Genomic DNA, 10,676 nt, shown 5'->3' with positions numbered 1-10,676 from the left:
ATTCGCCAGAACAAGTGGGATCTCCCAGTGGTCACCCATCTTAGTTCCACTTCCCATTCCCATTTCGATATGTCCATCCATGGCCTCCTCCACTGTCGTGAACAGATCACACTTAGGTTGGAGGAACACCTTATATTTCGTTTGGGTAGCCTCCAACCTGATGGCATAAACATCGATTTCTCAAATTTCCAGTAGTGCACCCCAACACCCCCCTTCTCCATTTCCCATCCCCCTTTTTCCTCTCTCACCTCATCTCATCAATCAACTTCCCGGCTCTTTACTTCATCCCCCACCCCCCCAGGTTTCACCTATCACCTGTTGATTCTACAAAGTGTAGGACAGCAAAAACTGAAGCAGGGAGTAAGTATTTTTGGAATTAAATTCAAGTTCAAGGGGAGTTTACAGTGAGGTACGTACAATGAAAAACTGCTTGCAGCCACATCACAGAAACTCAAGACAACACAAAGATAAATAAAGGTAGATAATAGGTATAGACAACACAAAGATAAATAATGCATAAACTATACCACACGGTGAAAAGAGGGACAGTGCAAAGGCAATACCTTAGCAAAGATTAAAGTTCAGCTTTATTTGTCACATATACAGTGCCTATAAAAATTATTCACCATCCACCCCCCCAAAAGTTTTCATGTTTTATTGTTTTACAACGTTGCATCACAGTGGATTTAATTTGACTTGACACTGATCAACAGAAAAAGACACTTTTGTGTCAACGTGAAAACAGATCTCTACACAGTGATCTAAATTAATTACAAATATGATACACAAAATAATTGTTTGCATAAGTATTCACACCCCCTGCCCCTGTATTATGACACACCAAATCATCACTGGTGCAGCCAATTGATTTTTGAAGTCACATAATTAGTTAAATGGAAATCTGTTTTGGAGACCTGTGTGCAGACAAGGTGTTTCAATTGACTGTAGTGAAAATACACCTGTATCTGGAAGGTCCATCTGCTAGTGAGTCAGTATCCTGGCAAAAACTACAAAAGAACACTCCAAGCAACTCCACGAAAAGATTCTTGTAAAACACAAGTTAGAAGATGGATACAAGAAAATTTCCAAGTCACTGAATATCCCTTAGAACACAGTTAAGTCAATCATCAAGAAATGGAATGAATATGACACAGCTGTAAATCTGGAGCCGGCCGTCCTCAAAAACTGAGTGATCGTTCAAGGAGGGGACTAGTGAGGGAGGCCATCAAGAGGCCTATGACAACTCTGGAGGAGTTACAAGCTTCAGTGGCTGAGATGGGAGAGACTGTGCAAACAACAGCTGTTGCCCGGGTGCTTCACCAGTCACAGCTTTATTGGAGAGTGGCAAAGAGAAAGCCACTGTTGAAAAAAATCATATGAAGTCTCAGCTAGAGTTTGCGAGAAGCCATGTGGGAGACTCTTAAGTCAGCTGGAAGAAGGTTCTATGGTCTGATGAAACCAAAACTGAGCTTTTTAGCATCAGATTAAATGCTACGTTTGGTGTAAGCCAAACACTACACATCATCAAAAACACACCATCATGACCCTGAAGCGTGGTGGTGGCTGCATCATGCTGTGGGGATGCTTCACTGCAGCAGGCCCTGGAAGGTTTGTGAAGGTAGAGGGTAAAATGAATGCAGCAAAATACAGGGAAATCCTGGAGGAAAACCTGATGCAGTCTGCAAGAGAACTGTGATTTGGGAGAAGATTTGTTTTCCAGCAAGACAATGACCCCAAACATAAAGTCAAAGCTACACAGGAATAGCTTAAAAACAACAAAGTTAATGTCCTGGAGTGGCCATGTCAGAGTCCACACTCAATCCAATTGAGAATTTGTGGCTGGTCTTGAAAAGGGCTGTTCACTCACGATCCCCATGCAATCTGACAGAGCTTGAGCAGTTTTGTAAAGAAGAAAGAGGAAAAAATTGCAGTGTCCAGATGTACAAAGCTGATAGAGACCTATCCACACAGACTCAAGGCTGTAACTGCTAAATACTGACTTGAAGTGGGTGAATACTTATGCAATCAATTATTTTATGTTTTATATTTGTAATTAGTTTAGATAACTTTGTGGAGATCTATTTTCATTTTGACGATCATTTTCTGATGATTAGTGTCAAAAATGCCAAATTAAATCCACAGTGATTCAATATTGTAAAACTATAAAACTTCCAAGTGGGGTGAATACTTTTTATAGGCACTGTACCTGTATATAAACTATCTTATGTATTTATATTTATTGTGTTTTTTTAAATTATTGCGTACTTCATCTCATTGTGTTTCTTTCTGCACTGCATTGGCTCTGGACTAACAATTATTCTGTTCTCCTTTACTTTTGTGCACTGGAAATAACATCAAACAATCTTGAAGCTGTCATCTTGAAGCATTCAGTGAAATTTGTCATCTGCGTCAAATCAAATCATTGACAATGAGCTGGGGAGCCCACAATGTTGCCACACTTTCATAACATGCCCACAACACAGCAACCCTAACTCATACGTCTTTTGGACTGTGGGAGGAAACTAGAGCCCTTGGAGGAAACCCACACGGTCATGGGGAGTACGTACAAACTCCTTACAGATAATGGGGGGACTCAAACTGCGATCTTACAGCTGGTTGCTGCAAAGTGATTGCACTAACTGCTACTCTAACGTGCCACCCTAGTACAAAACAAACACAAAGACACAATCATAGACAAGTCCATGGTAGTGCCCTGGCCTGTAGCGTTCTGTTACTGAGGTAGGGTTAGGGTTGTCTACGTTGGTTCAGAACCAGATGGTTGTAGGAAAGTAACCATTTTTGAACCTGGTGGCGTGGGGATAGCTATGTTGGTGCAGAAACCATGACGACATTTGCAGGTGATACTGGTGATACCAGCACAATCTTTGATTTCATTTGACACAAAACAATGAATATCCGTGAGCACTCAGTGGCCACTTTATTAGGTACACCCATACACCTGCTTGTTAATGCAAATTTCTAATCAGCCAATCATGTGGCAGCAGCTCAATGCATAAAAGCATGCAGACATGGTCAAGAGGTTCGGTTGTTGTTCAGACCAAACTTCAGAATGGGGAAGAAATGTGATCTGAGTAACTTTGACCTTGGAAGGATTGTTGGTGCCAGATGGGGTGGTTGAGTATCTCAGAAATTGCTGACCTCCTGGGATTTTCATGCACAACAGATTTTAGAGTTTACAGAGAACAGTGTGAAAACCACAAAACATCTGTGGGCAAAAGTGCCTTGTTAATGAGAGAGGTCAGAGGAGAATGGCCAGACTGGTTCAAGCTGACAGGAAGGCGACAATAACTCAAATAACCACACGTTACAACAGTGGTGTGCAGAAGAGCATCTCTGAACACACAACACATCGAAACCTGAAGTGGATAGGCTACAGCAGCAGGGGATCATGAACCTCTTCATTAGGTACACGTCAGAATCCAGATTAGGTTTAATATCACCGGCACATGTCATGAAATTGGCTGACTTTACAATAGCAGTACAATACAATGCATAATAATAGAGAAAAAAACTGAATTACAGTAAGTAGAAATAATAGTTAAATCAAATAACTCATGTAAAAAATAGAAATTTTAAGAAGTAGTGAGGCAGTGTTCATGGATTCACTGTCCATTCAGAAACTGGATGTTAGAGGGGAAGAAGCTGTTCCTGAATCTTTGAGTCTGTCTTCAGGCTTCTGTACCTCCTTCCTGATGGTTATGAGAAGAGGGCATGCCCTGGGTGATGGGGGTCCTTAGTGATGGATGTTGTCTTTTTGAGGCATCGTTCCTTGAAGATGCCCTGGATACTACAGAGGCTGGTGCCCATGATGGGACTGAGTAAGTTCACAACTCTCTGCAGCTTACTTTCATCGTGTGCATATCCCACCCCCTCCCCACCACATACCAGACAGTGATGCAGCCACTCAGAATGCTCTCCACCGTACATCAATAGAAACTTGCGAATGTTAGGTGACATACCAAAATGCCTCAAACTCTCAATGAAATATAGCCGCTGCCGTGCCTTCTTTGTAGCTAGACTGATACGTTGGGCCGAGGATAGATCCTCGAAGATATTGACACCCAGGAACTTGAAATTGCTTACTCTTTTCACTTCTGATCCCTCTTTGAGAACAGGTGAGTGTTCCCTCATCTTACCCTTTCTGAAGCCCACAATCAGTTCTTTAGTCTTATTGAAGTTGAGTGCACGGCTGTTGTTGCAACACCACTCAACTAGCTGATCTATCTCGTTCCCGTACGACCTCTCATCACTATCTGAAATTCTGCCAACAACGATTGTGTTTTCAGGAAATTTATAGGTGGACATGTTTCAATGGACATTTAATAAATAAAGCTTGTCTTTTTCAGAGGGCATCATTCCTTCCTCATATCTGGAAAGTGTTCCGCAAATCTCAGGAAGCGACACTGATCTAAAATGGAAAAAGACTGACAAATGATGAGATGAAACAGTAATATTGGACGACTCCCACTCGCCACTGCCTCTCCCAACCACAATCCAATATTCATTAATGGTCAACTTGCCCCATATCAGAAATATTGCTGACAGCTTTATGACACTGGGACCAGGCAGCGCTGTGTAATCTTTACGGTTTTCTTCCTGTGGTGGACCATGTCAGCTGTCAAAGTCGAATCCATTGACAAAACTGTCAGCAAAGCAGCTGGCTGAACTCACAACATGAGATTCAACTTGACTTGGGTCAGTTTGCAATTCCAACAGAGGGAGAAGATTTTTGCTCAATTCCTCCAGTCACAGAAGATAGAATATAGAATATTTTAAAAATTTATTTCATTTATTTTATTTGATGACAATACTACATTTATTGGCCTAATCTCAAATTATAACGAGGGAGCCTACAGAGAGGAAGTCATCACCCTGACATAGTGGTGTCAAGAAAACAACCTCTCCCTCAATGTCGCAAAAACAAAGGAGCTGGTTGTGGATTACAGGAGGAATGGAGACAGGCTAACCCCTAATGACATCAATGGATCTGGGGTTGAGAGGGTAAACAGCTTTAAGTTCCTCGGCATCCACATCACTGTGGATCTCACATAGTGAAAAAGGCACAACAGTGCCTCTTTCATCTCAGATGGTTGAAGAAGTTTGGTGTGGGTCCCCAAATCCTAAGAACTTTTTACAGGGGTACAATTGAGAGTATCCTGACTGGCTGCATCACTGCCTGGTATGGGGAACTGTACCTCCCTTAATCGCAGGACTCTGCAGAGAGTGGTGCGGACACCTGTAGATGTGAACTTCTCACTAGTCAGGACGTTTACAAAGACAGGTGTGTAAAAAAGGCCCAAAGGGTCATTGGGGACCCGAGTCACCCCAACCACAAATTGTTCCAGCTGCTACCATCCGGGAAACAGTACCACAGCATAAAAACCAGGACCAACAGGCTCCGGGACAGCTTCTTCCACCAGGCCGTCAGACTGATTAATTCACACTGACATAATTGTATTTCTATATTATATTGACTGTCCTGTTGTACACACTGTTTATTATAAATTACTATAAACAGCACATTGCACATTTAGACGGAGACGAAACATAAAGATTTTTACTCCTCATGTATATGAAGGAAGTAAGTAATAAAGTCAATTCAATTCATTTCAATAGAGGTACAGTATGGAACCGGCCCTTCTGGTCCAATGAGCTGTGCCCAGCAACCCAGCTATTTAACCTGAGCCTAATCACAAAACAATTTACATTGATCAATTAACCTACTAACTGGTACGTCCTTGGAGTGTGGGAGGAAACTGGAGCACCCAGAGGAAACCCATGTGGTTGACAGTGAGTACAAACTCCTTACAGACAATACCAGAGTTGAACTCTGAACACTGGAATCCCCAAGCTCTAAAAGCATCACACTCTCGTGGTGCCCAGACGAGCAGAACACAGAACATAGATCATAGAATGCAGAGCAGAGATAGCGCCTCAGTAGTGTAGCAATTCAAGCAACGCGATTACAGCTCAGGGTGTTGGAGTTCATAGTTGGACTCCTGCGCTGTCTGTTAGGAGTTTGTACATTCTCCCCAAGAACTGCATGGATTTCCTCCGGGTGCTCCAGTTTCCTCCCACAGTCCAAAGACTTACCGGTTAATAAGTAAGTCATTGTAAATTGTCCTGTGATTAGGTTAGGGTTAAATCGGTGGGTTGCTGAGTGGTGCGGCTCGCTGGGCCACACGGGCCTGTTCCACACTGCATCTCTAAAGGAACATCAAACAGTGAGCACAAGAACAGGCCCTTTGGCCTGCAATGTTGAGCTGAATACTGTACAGGGTGATAAGAAGCATAGATCGAGTGGACAGCCAGAAGCTTTTTCCCAGGGTGAAAATGGCGAATATGAGGGGACGTAATTTTAAAGTGATTGGAGGAAAGTGTAGAGGAGATATCAAAGGTAGATTTTTTACACAGGGAGTAGTGAGTGTGCGAACGCACCTATCTACGAGTCTCACAAATGTCTCTAATGTATCTGCTTCTACCACCAACCCTAAAGACCATAAAACCATTAGATGTTGGAGCAGAACTGGACCATTCAGCCCATCATGTCTGCTACACCATTCTATCATGGTTGATTTATTATCCCTCTCAACCTCATTCACCTGCCTTCTCCCTGTAACCTTTGACACCCTTACTAATCAGGAACCTATCAACCTCCACTTTAAATATATCCCATGACTTGGCCTCCAAAGCTGTCTGTCGCAATGAATTCCACAGATTCACCACCCTCTGGCTAAAGAAATTCCTCCTCATCTCTGTTTTAAATGGATGTCCCACTATTCTGAGGCTGTGCCCTCTGGTCCCAGACTCTCCCATATAGGAAACATCCTCTCCATTTAGGCCTATGAATATTAGATAGGTTTCAATGAGATCCCCCTAATTCTTCTAAACTCCAGTGAGAACAGGCCCAGAGCCATCAAATGCTCCTCATATGTTAACCCTTTCATTCCTGGGGTCATTCTCGTGAACCTCCTCTGGACCCTCTCTAATGCCAGGACATCCTTTCTGAGATATGGGGACTAAAGCTGCTCACAGTTTTGTCTGCTACACCCTAGGTATGAAGACATTTTTTAACACCCCCAAAGAGCTACCCCCCAATTTTCCTGTCCCCATTCTGATCTCCAGTTCCTCCCTTAAGATAAATTGGCTTCTATCAACACAGTCGTATCAGTTAATCATCTTACCAGTGCTCTCTATATCAAGCGCCAAGGACACACCAGGAGAGCTGTGGTGTATCATCAGCTCTCTACAAAACAAACGATCGGACATTCTCTTCATGACTGCAAGAGATTCAGTCATGTTACCTGTTGTGTTTTTATGCTTATGCTGATTTTTGTGCTGTATCGGATCTGGAATGACATTTGTTTCGTTCTCCTTTATACACTTACAGAAGAATGACAGTAAACAATCTTGAATCTTAATCAGTTTACTGAAAGCAACCACTTAATCTTCTCTGTTTAGGAAACACGTTTAGGCTGTGAAATCCCACAGACCAGTTAATCCTTTCAGTCAGGTATCTGCTGTGTTACCCAGAATTGCACTGATGAATCAGACATACACAGACACACAAACACACACACACACACACACACACACACACACACACACACACAGACACACACACACACACACACACACACACACACACACACACAACACACACAGACATACACACACACGCAACACACACACAGACATACACACACACACACACAACACACACAGACACACACACACACACAACACACACACAGACATACACACAACACACACAGACATACACACACACAACACACACACAGACATACACACACACACACACACAACACACACAGACACACACACACACAACACACACACAGACATACACACAACACACACAGACATACACACACACAACACACACACAGACACACACACACACACACACACAGACATACACACGCGCACACACACACACGCACACACACAACACACACAGACACACACACACGCACACACACACTCTCACACACAGTCACACTTGAACATGACGGGGTGGGGGGGGTTATGGATGATACTCGGGAAGAGGGCATTGGTATAAATTGGTTTCAAGATAGGTACGGTTTTGCGGGCCAAATGGCATGTCCAGTTTGTATTGTTCTATGCTCAGTTAACCCTTCTCCACAGATGCAGCCTGATTTGTTCAGATTTTCCTGCATTTTCTGTTTTATTTCAGGCTACCAGCATCTACAACAAGATACTCCACCGTGTCCCATGATGTGTGTTTATAGCTGGTGGGATGGGTTTCAGTTTATAAGCATTCACATACTTTGGTTGAACTGGATGTCAGTGTTTTTACACAGAGTGGTGGGTGTATGGAACACACTGCCAGGGTAGAGGCAGATACATTACGGACATTTAAGGGACTCTCGGACAGGCACATGGGTGATAGAAAAATGGAGGGCTATATAGGAGGGAAGGGATAGATTGATCGTGGTTTACGTTAAATGGCCAGTACAACATTGTGGACGGAAGAGCCTGTTCTGTTCTGTGCTGTATTGATCTACGTTCTGTGTTCGGTGTTCTCCAATGTTTGCAGAGATTCTCGGTACCCTGCGCCTAATTGAATTTCAAACCTAATTTCAATTGTACTCTTTGAAGTCTTTCCCCATAATACTCAGTTTACCCGTAACAACCCACATCATCTTAGAACATAGAACGTCGCATCACAGTATTAGCTTTTCAGCTCATGATGTTGAGCTGACCTTTTAACCTTCTCTATGATCAATCTAACTTTTCCCTACTGCCCATGTGCTCTTATATTAGCCATTGCTGCCCTGGGAAAAGTCCTCAGCTGTCCACTCTGTCACTGCCTCTTATCATCTTGTACATTTCTAACAAGTCACCCGTAGTTTTAATATTATTTTAAACTTCAGATAACTTCAGCATCCCAAAGTGATGTTTTCTCAGGTACTTCGTACGAACAAAGCTCAGGACTTAATGTTTACAATGGTAGCATCTGGGCAAATGGTTTCATCCTGATCTACATGTTCTAGACAGTTTATAAATGTCAAAGCTTTTGTTTTTTTCTGTGTTAATTGTTCCCGTCACTATCGGCAAGGGGTTGGTATGTTGCTCCCTTGTGGCCTTGGGTTTCCTCCGGCTGCCCCGGTTTCCTCCCACAGTCCAAAGACGGGTTAATTGGTCATTGTAAATTGTCCTGTGATTAGGCAGGGGTTAAATCAGGGGTTGCTGGGTGGTGTGGCTCGAAGGCCAGAGGGCCTGTTCCGTGCTACATCTCAATAAATAAATAAATAAAAGTCCTGACATCGTTGTTCCTTCCAACGTCACCTGAACTTCATTGTTAAAGAGGAGACCAGTATTAAATGTATTATATTACGCACTTAGATTGGGTAATGAGTAGAAGGACATTTCTACTGAAGGGATCACACTGTCTAACAGTTATTTAGTAAATAGTTACTGCCAGACCATGCATAAGAGTATGGAGTGATATAGAAGAAAAGAGATTTGACCAGTACATTGAGTGGCCACTTTATTAGGTACACCTGTACATGCAAGTGTCTAATCAGCCAATCATGTGGCAGCAGCTCAATGCATTAAAGCATGCAGACATGGTCAAGAGGTTCAGTTGTTCAGACCAAACATCAGAATGGGGGATGAAATGTGATCTCAGTGACTTTGACTGTGGAATGATTGTTGGTGCCAGGCGGGTTGGTTTGACTATTCAGAAGCTGCAGATTTCCAGGGATTTTCACATATAACAGTTTCTGGAGTTTTTACAGAGAATGGTGTGCAAAACAAATGCATTCAGTGAGCGGCAGTTCTGTGGGTGAAAATGCCCTGTTAATGAGAGAGGTCAGAGGAGAATGGCCAGACTGGTTCAAGCTGACAGGAAGGTGACAGTAACTCAAATAACCACAGGTTACAACAGTGCTGTGCAGAAGAGCATCTCTGAATGTACAACACGTCAAACCTTGAAGCGGATGAGAAGACCACAGAAGGAAGCCAATAATGCGGCCACTGACTGTAGTTGCTGCCATGCCATGTGTAATGGTGTGTGTTGATAGAGAGGGAAAGCAATGTGGAGTGTACGTTCAGGGACTTTGAAAGTACCATGAGCAGTTTTGGGCCACTTATCTAGGAAAGGATCTCCAATGGAGATTCACAAGAATAATTCTGGGTATGTAAGGATTAACATTTGAGGAGTATTTTGATGGTTCAGTGGAGAAGAATGGGAGGTGGGGTGTTTCATTGAAATCTGTTGAATATTGAAAAGCCGAGACAGAATGAATGTGGAGAGGATGTTTCTATAGTGGAGGAGCCTGGAGCCAGAGGGAACAGCCTCAGAATAGAAGCATTGCCTATAGAACAGATATACAGAGTGAGTGGTGAATCTGTGGAATTCATCACCACAGTCAACTGTGGAGGCCAAGTCATTGGGTATATGTAAAGTAGAGGTTGATAAGTTCTTGAAAATTCAGGGTGTCAAAGGTTACAAGGAGAAGGGAGGAGAATGGGTTTCAGAGGCAGATTAAATCAGCCAAGATGGAATGGTGGAACAGACTTCAATGGCCATATGGCCTAATTCTCCTCCTATGTCTTGTGGGTTCAATCTGAAACATTGGCTGTTTATTCATTTCTATAAATGCTGC

The sequence above is a fragment of the Mobula hypostoma genome, chromosome 25 (genome assembly GCF_963921235.1).
Source record: "Mobula hypostoma chromosome 25, sMobHyp1.1, whole genome shotgun sequence".
Classification (NCBI taxonomy): domain Eukaryota; kingdom Metazoa; phylum Chordata; class Chondrichthyes; order Myliobatiformes; family Myliobatidae; genus Mobula; species Mobula hypostoma.
Note: the sequence above shows the minus strand (reverse complement) of the source record.